Raw genomic sequence first — 8512 nt, 5'->3', positions numbered from 1 at the left:
ATGTTGGTTTGTGGACATGTTTTAAGCCATGACAGTAATGCTCTTTTTAAACTTTTTTTTTTTTTTTTTTTTTGCAGAGGAAGACTAGCCCTGAGCTAACATCTGTGCTAATATTCCTCTATTTTGTATGTAGGTTGCCACCACAGCATGGCTGATGATTGGTGTAGGTCATTCCCCAGATCCGAACCCATAAACCTAGGCCACTGGAGTGGAATGTGCTGAACTTAACCACTATGCCACGGGGCCAGCCCCAGTTTTAAACTTTTAATTGAAGTATAATATAAACAGAAAAGTTCACAGATTAAAAGTGTACAGCTCAATGGATTTTCAAGAAATGGACATATGCACATAACCACCCCCAAGACTTAGAAACTGTCCCTTACCAGCACCCCCTGAGTCCCCTCTCATGCCCCCTCCCAGTCACTACCTTTTCCTTCTATGCTAACGGTAACCCCTTTTCTTCTACAGCCATTGCAATAAGGTAAGAAAAGAAAGAGTAGATGGATAAAGAAGGAAGAAAATGATCATTATCCCCAGATGGCATAATTGCACATAGAATCAGAGAATCCAATAGAATCTATAAAGTATTAAAAATCAGTGAGGTTAGGGGCCGGCCCAGTGGTGCAGCGGTTAAGTTCGCACGTTCCGCTTCTCGGCGGCCCGGGGTTCGCTGGTTCGGATCCCGGGTGCGGACATGGCACTGCTTGGCAGCCATGCTGTGGTAGGCGTCCCACGTATAAACTAGAGGAAGATGGGCACGCATGTTAGCTCAGAGCCAGGCTTCCTCAGCAAAAAGAGGAGGACTGGCAGTAGTTCGCTGAGGGCTAATCTTCCTCAAAAAAAAAACCGACCAAACAAACAAACAAACAAAAAATCAGTGAGTTTAGCAAAGAAGCTGAATGAAAGGTGAACATCACAAAATCCACTTATTTCTATATGCCACTGATAAAAAGTTAGAAAATGAAAAAAAACTTAAAGGGACTAATTTCTAAGAAGCCTAAAACTAAAAAAATTCTAGGAATCTAACCGAAGATATGCCATGGTCTCTAAGGAAAACTTTAAAACATCAGTGACAGAAGTTAAAGACCTTAGTAAACGAGTTATACCATAGTCATGATTTGTAAGATACTATTGTGAAGATGTTACTTCTCCCCAGTTGATTTATAGGTTCACAGCAGATTTGAGATTTGTTGATGTGACTTCCTTTGTACTCACAGGTGTTGGGGACTGGGAGCGTTTAAATCGCTCAGAGGATGGATAATCATTCTCATTTCGTGGAGTGCTGTGGCCTGCATGTTTGTGCTCCCCCCGCCCCCATTCATAGTTGCAGCCCTGATTCCCAACGGGATGGTATTTGGAGATGGGGCCGTTGGGAGGTAGTTAGATGAGGTCGTGAGGGTGGAGCCCTCATGATGAGATTAGTGCCCTTTTAAGAAAAGCCACAATCAAGCTCTCTCTTTCTTGTTTGAGCTTTAAGTAAACACTGAATCAGCCAGCACTTTCCTCTTAGAGGCCAATGTATTCTCGGGGTAATTGTGTCCTGTTTTCCACCTCAAAGAGATCATCGCTTCATTAAAGCTCAAACAGGTGAACCATCTGGTCCCAGAATCCCAACTTGGGGGTCTGTTTCCTGAGGCCGCTCTCGGCATGAAGAACAACTGTAGCAATCAAGACCCAGCCAACAGGGGCCGGCCCGGTGGCGCAGCGGTTAAGTGCGCATGTTCTGCTTCGGTGGCCCGGGGTTCGCCGGTTCTGATCCCGAGTGCAGACATGGCACCTCTTGGCAAGCCATGCTGTGGTAGGCGTCCCACGTATAAAGTAGAGGAAGATGGGCACGGATGTTAGCTCAGGGCCAGTCTTCCTCAGCAAAAAGAGGAGGATTGGCGGCAGATGGTAGCTCAGGGCTAATCTTCCTCAAAAACAAACAAACAAAACCCAACCAACAAACAGCAGTTACTGTAAACACTCTAAAGAGAATTTGGAGTTGGGGGCCAGTTGCATGGGTGATGGGAGACCTGAGGGGCCCAAAGAGGGTTGTGAATGAACCCAGAGATTCAGCGGCAACCAAGGTGGGGGGGAGGCGAAGCTTCTGTTTCCTCCAGGCCCCTACGGTCCCTTTGGTGCCCCCTCTTGGCAGAGTCCAACACAGCCGGTTGGCAAAGCAAAAGTGGGGTTTGCCGAGTCCTAGGGCCAGGTTCACAAAGCCCAGTATATCGGGGAGTGGATTTGAAGCCAGGAGATAACAGCTTAATCGTTGGCACACACAATGACAGTGCATGCCAGGGACCAGTGACTATGAGCAATCCAATTCCATTCCCCCCCAGACCCAAACGTATGGGGTTTTTTCAGTTATTTTACTGGGGTCGTATTGGCTTATAACATTGTGTCATTTCAACTGTACATTATTATATATCAGTTTCTGTATAGACGGCATCGTGCTCACCACCAATAGTCTAATTTTTATCCGTCATCATACATATGTGCCCTTTTACCCCTTTCGCCCACCTCCCACCCTCTTCCCCTCTGGTAACCACTGATCTGTTCTCTTTGTCCCTGTGTTTGTTTATCTTCTACGAATGAGGGAAATCATACAACGTTTGTCTTTCTCTGTCTGGTTTATTTCGCTTAACATCATACCCTCAAGGTCCATCCATGTTGTTGCAAATGGGATGACGGTCTTTTTTCATAGCTGCATAGTACTCCACTGTATATACATACACCACATCTTCTTTATCCAGTCGGCATTTGATGGGCGCTTGGGTGGCTTCCACATCTTGGCTATTGTGAATAATGCTGTGATGAGCATAGAGGTGCATAGATCTTGAACTGTTGATTTCAAGTTCTTTGCGTAAATCCCTGGTAATGGGATGACTGGGTCATGTGGTAGTTCTATTTTTAGTTTTTTGAGGAATCTCCATACTGTTTTCCATAGTGGCTGCACCAGTTTGCGTTCCCACCAGCAGTGGATGAGGGTCCCCTTTTCTCCGCATCCTCTCCAACATTTGTTATTTTTTGTCTTGTTAGTTATAGCCTTTCTGACTGGTGTAAGGTGATAGCTCGCTGTGGTTTTGATTTGCATGTCCCTAATGATTAGTGATGTTGAACATCTTATCATGTGCCTGTTGGCCATCTGTATATCTTCTTTGGAAAATGTCTGTTCAGATATTTTGCCCTACATATATATATATATATATTTTGAGGAAGGTTAGCCCTGAGCTCACATCTGCTGCCAATCCTCCTCTTTTTGCTGAGAAAGACTGGCCCTGAGCTAACATCCATGCTCATCTTCCTCTACTTTATATGTGGGACGCCTACCACAGCATGGCTTGCCAAGCAGTGCCATGTCCACACCCGGGATCCGAACCAGCGAACCCCGGGCCGCCAAAGCGGAACGTGCGCACTTAACCGCTGCGCCACCAGGGCAGCCCCTAGTTCCAGAACTTTTTATCGTCCCAAACAGAAACTCTGTACCCATTAAACAAAACCTCCTCATTCCCCATGCCTCCCTCCTCCCGGCTCCTGGCAACCTCCAGGAACATCTTTTCATGTGCTTATTGGCCATTTGTCTGTCTTCCCTGGAGCAATTTCTGTGCAAGTCCTTGGCCCATTTTTGAATTGGGTATTTTTTTGTTGTTGAGTTTTAAGAGTTCTCGATATTAACCCCTCATCAGAAATACAGCATGCAAATATATTCTCCCATTGCGTGGGTTGTCTTTTCATTCTGTTGACTGTGTCCTTTGATGCATGCAAGTTTTTAAATTTTTTTTTTAAGCTTCAGTGCATGGTTGTGTATCCTAGTTGTTAGTTTTTAGTTCTCTGTGTGAGCTGTTGCCACAGTATGACAACTGGCAGATGGCGGTGTGGCTCGACGACTGGGAAAGGAACCGGGCTGTGGCGGTGAGAGCGCCGAATCTTACCCTCCAGACCACCAGGGCCGGCTCTGGAAGTTTTAAATTCTGATGTAGTCCAATTTGTCTCTTTTTTTCTTTTGCTGCCTGTGCTTTTGCTGTCATACCCAAGAAGTCATTGCCAACTCCAGTGTCATCAGGGTTTCCCCCTATGTTTTCTTTTGAGAGTTTTATAGTCTTAGCTCATACATTTAGGTCTTTGATCCTTTTGAGTGAATTTTTGTAGATGAAGCAAGGTAAGGGTCCAATTTTGTTCTTTTTCATGTGGGTATCCAATTTCCCAGCACTGTTTGTTGAAAAGACCGTCCTTTCCCCGTTGAATGCCCTTAGCACAGTTGTGGAAGATGACTTGGTCACCTATGCAAGGGTTGACTTCTGGGCTCTCTGTCCTCTTCCCTTGGTCCATGTGTCTGTTCCTGTGCCAGCGCCACGCTATTTTTGATTACTGTAACTTTGTCCTAAGTGTTGAAATCAGGAAATGTGAGGTCTCCACCTTTGTTCTTCTTTTTCAAGATTATTTTGGCTCTTCAAAGTAGAGTGGATTCTTCTGTTTCAGCCAAAAATGCCACTGGGATTTTGGTAGGGGTTGCACTGACTCTGTAGAACATTCTGGGAAGTAATGACATCTTAAAGTATTGTCTTCCAATCCAGGCATGCGCAACGTTAACAACTTGTTTTTTGTTTTTTGTTTTTTGTTTTTGAGGAAGATTATCCCTGAGCTAACATCGGCTGCCAATCTTCCTCTTTTTGTTAAGGAAGACTGGCCCTGAGCTAACATCCATGCCCATCTTCCTCTACTTTACATGTGGGACGCCTACCACAGCATGGCGTGCTAAGCAGTGCCATGTCCACACCCGGGATCCGAACCCTCGAACCCCGGGCCGCTGAAGCAGAACATGCGAACTTACCTGCTGTGCCACCAGGCCGGCCCCAACAATTTTTAATTATGTGTGTGGCTCACTGTACTGGCTGAACTATTCTTCAAAACACCACATTGGTTCACTCTATCAATAATATCGTGTTAACTAGATTGGATGAACAAGAAGCAAGTGCGTTGGAGGTGTGGGTAAGACACACGCCCTCCAGGGGGTGGGAAATAAACTGCACAGCGTCTCAGGGACCCGCTGCATCAGGGAAGGCCTTAGGAGCCCAGCAGCCTGGGGCACAGGATTAACTACAAGTAAAGGATAAAACAGGCATGTCATCGCTAAGAAGGAAGCGCGTGATCTTCATTCTGTGGCACAGGCGTCTTCACGCTCTGGAGGAAGCGTATTCTACACTTGGAGATACTACACCGGTCCATTTTCTGGGTCACATGGACAAGTCCCAGCTTTGAGTGGCCCCCGGGCCAGGAAAGGCCCTGCACCCAGTATCAGCCACAATGCAAGCAGCTCTGCCGACCAGGTCATGGGACCCAGCAGACCCCGTGGTACTAGACATATCCATGGATTGGCAAAGATTGGCAGAGTTTATGCCAAGGATTCTCCCAATAGGAGAATCACGGCGTTGACCCCAGGATTCTGAAGCAAGAACATGTGCCATTCAAACAGAATTCCTAGGGGCCAGCCTGGTGGCTCAGCAGTTAAGTGCGCATGTTCTGCTTCGGTGGTCTGGGGTTCATGGGTTTGGATCCCCGTGCGGACATGGCACCGCTTGGCAAGCAATGCTATGGCAGGCGTCCCACATATAAGGTAGAGGAAGATGGGCACGGATGTTAGCTCAGGGCCAGTCTTCCTCAGCAAAAAGAGGAAGATTGGTGGCAGATGCTGGCTCAGGGCTAATCTTCCTCAAAAAAAAAAAAAAAGAATTCCTGGCATGGTATCCAGCCCTGATGGAGATGGAGCATGAGAACACAGGACATCAGGAGCTGGTGTGGTGGCATAGTGGTTATGTTCCCGTGCTCTGCTTTGGTGCCCAGGATTCATGGGTTTTGACCCCAGGCGCAGACCTACACACTGCTCTTCAAGCCATGCTGTGGTGCCGTCCCATAGGCAAAAAGTAGAGGAAGATGGGCACAGACATTAGCTCAGGACAATCTTCCTCAGCAAAGAAAGAAAACACAGAACATCACATGATGCACAGCCAGCATGGAGCATCGTGACTTCATTCTGTTGGACCCCCCCAAGCATTTTAGGCTGGATAGATCAGACGATGGATCTGGGATCAGACAAAAGCAGGACCAGAGGACAAACAGAAGCTGCCTAAGCAGGCAGGCTGAACCCCCGGGACATTCACTGGCTCTTGTCCCTTAGCTGACTCTTGTGACTGTGTTGGGCAAGGCTGGAGGGGAAGGAGTTCTTTATAATCAGCTGACAGAGGAAGAAAAAGGCTGAGCAGTATTTTTACTCATTTTAACTCTTTCTTTCAGAATTTTGACACATATGCAAAAGTAGGATGTGATGAACCCCCTCACCCCAGGGACCTTACCCCTAGCGTCACTCATCATTAACTCATCACCAATCTTGTTTCGTCTCTGCCCCTGTGGTAGGGAGGACGAAGCTTCCCCAGAAGATGCCCCCGGAACCTGTGAATACATCGTGCTCCACGGCAAAGGGCAATTAGGTTGCACATGGAATTAAGGTTTCTAATCAGCTGGTTTTAGGACAGGGAGCTGGTCCCGGTTTAGGCAAGTGGGCCCGGGATAATGACAAGGGTCCTCATAAGTGAAAGATCATGGCAGGCATCCGTCATAGGAAAATGTGACCAGAGAAGAAAGGCACAGAGGGATGCAGTGCTGCTGGCTGTGAAGATGGAGAAGGGGCTGTGAGTGGCCTCTAGAAGCTTTCTAGAAGAGGAGGATGAAATGGATTCGCCCCCAGAATCTACAGAAAGGAATGCAACCCTGCCCCCATCTTGATTTCCGCCCAGTGAGACCCGTGATGGACTTCTGACCTCCAAAACTGTAAGACAATGAATTTGTGTTATTTAAGGTGCCAAATTTGAGGCAACTTGTTACAGCCACAACAGGCAACTACTATAACCCCTCTCCACTGGCTCATTTGAAAACATATCTGCATCATATTGTTTTATCCATAAATACTTTACTGTGCATTTCTTTCTTTCTTTTTTTTTTTTTTGTGTGTGAGGAAGATTGTGACTTAGCTAACATCTGTGCCCATCTTCCTCTATTTTATGTGGGATGCATGGCTTGATGAGCAGTGCTAGGTCCGTGCCTGGGATCCTAACCTGCAAACCCCAGGCCACCGAAACAGAACACACGAACTCAACCACCATGTCACTGGGCCGGCTCCTACTGTGCATTTTTTAAAAAGATAAGGATTCTTTTCAACATGATCAGAATGCTATTATCACACAAAAAGAATTAACGTAATTCCTTCCAATCAAATACCTAGTCAGCTCAGAAATTTTGAAAAAATTACATATCTCTTTTGACATTCAAGAAATGTTTATTGGGGCCGGCCCCATGGCCGATGTTGAGATGTCAGCTGGGCTGCAGTCATCCAAAGGCTGGACTGGGGCTGGAGGATCTGCTTGCAAGATCATTGCCTCACGTGTTCCTCACTGGCAGTTGGCAGGAGGCCTCAGTTCTTCACATGTGGGCCTCTCCATAGGCTGCTTGACTGTCCTCGTGCCATGGTGGCTGGCTGCCCCCAGAGCGAGGATTCAGAGAGAGAGCAAGAAGGGAGCCAGAAGGTCTTTCGCATCCTAGTAACTTCTACCATAATCTTTGAGTTAGAAAAAGAGTCACTAAGTCCAGGCCACACCAAGAGGAGGGGAAGGAGTGTCAAAGTGGTGTGAACATTCTTTGAAACCACTAGAATTGGTGCGTTGGGTGTGGACGTTGGGCTGGCGGAAGTGAAAGTGTTCGGCATTTTGATTTTCTCCTCGGGCTTCTGTTACATGCTTGGCTTAGTGGAAGCAATGGGGCCTGGAGCCCTGGAGTATTGGAATCATTGCCGTGGGGGGCTGGATGATTGGGGGCCTTGGTGTGGTCAGATGGCGTTGGTGTTGACATGACTGCAGTTGAGTTGGTGAGGGTTGTAGTGGTGGCGGGGGTGGACTGGGGGTGTGGACAAGGAGTGTGGTGTTTAAAGTCATGACTATGAGTCAAGTTTAAGTTTGGGTTATAGTGGAGATTGGAAAGGAGTTTTGGAGTTTGGGGTTGGATGTTTTTGTGCTGGTTGTCTGTTGGAACTGTGGCCGAGCTGTTGGGTGTGGTGGGGCGTGGTGTCGTGGACTCACTGGTTGTTGGAATTACGGCAGTGGTTAGAAGAGTGAACATTAGGTTGTGCGTTTCCTAGTCACGGGAGCTGAGTTTGTCATCGAGGTGGAGGTCGAAATGGCCGGGGTTGAGGTTGGGTAAGAAGAATTTTGGGGGATTCATTTGAGAGGTGTCAACCGGAGTGGTTGGATTGGTGTCGATCTTTTTTTTTTTTTTTTTTTTGAGGAAGATTAGCCCTGAGCTAACTACTGCCAATCCTCCTCTTTTTGCTGAGGAAGACTGGCCCTGAGCCAACATCCATGCCCATCTTCCTCTACTTTATATGTGGGATGCTGCCACAGCATCGCTTGACAAGTGGTGCCATGTCTGCACCCGGGATCCGAACCGGGGAACCCGGGGCCGCTGAGAAGCGGCACATGCG

This window comes from Equus asinus, chromosome 26 (assembly GCF_041296235.1).
Source record: "Equus asinus isolate D_3611 breed Donkey chromosome 26, EquAss-T2T_v2, whole genome shotgun sequence".
NCBI classification, from domain to species: domain Eukaryota; kingdom Metazoa; phylum Chordata; class Mammalia; order Perissodactyla; family Equidae; genus Equus; species Equus asinus.
The sequence above is the reverse complement of the archived record's forward strand: the minus strand, read 5'-3'. Positions refer to the sequence as shown.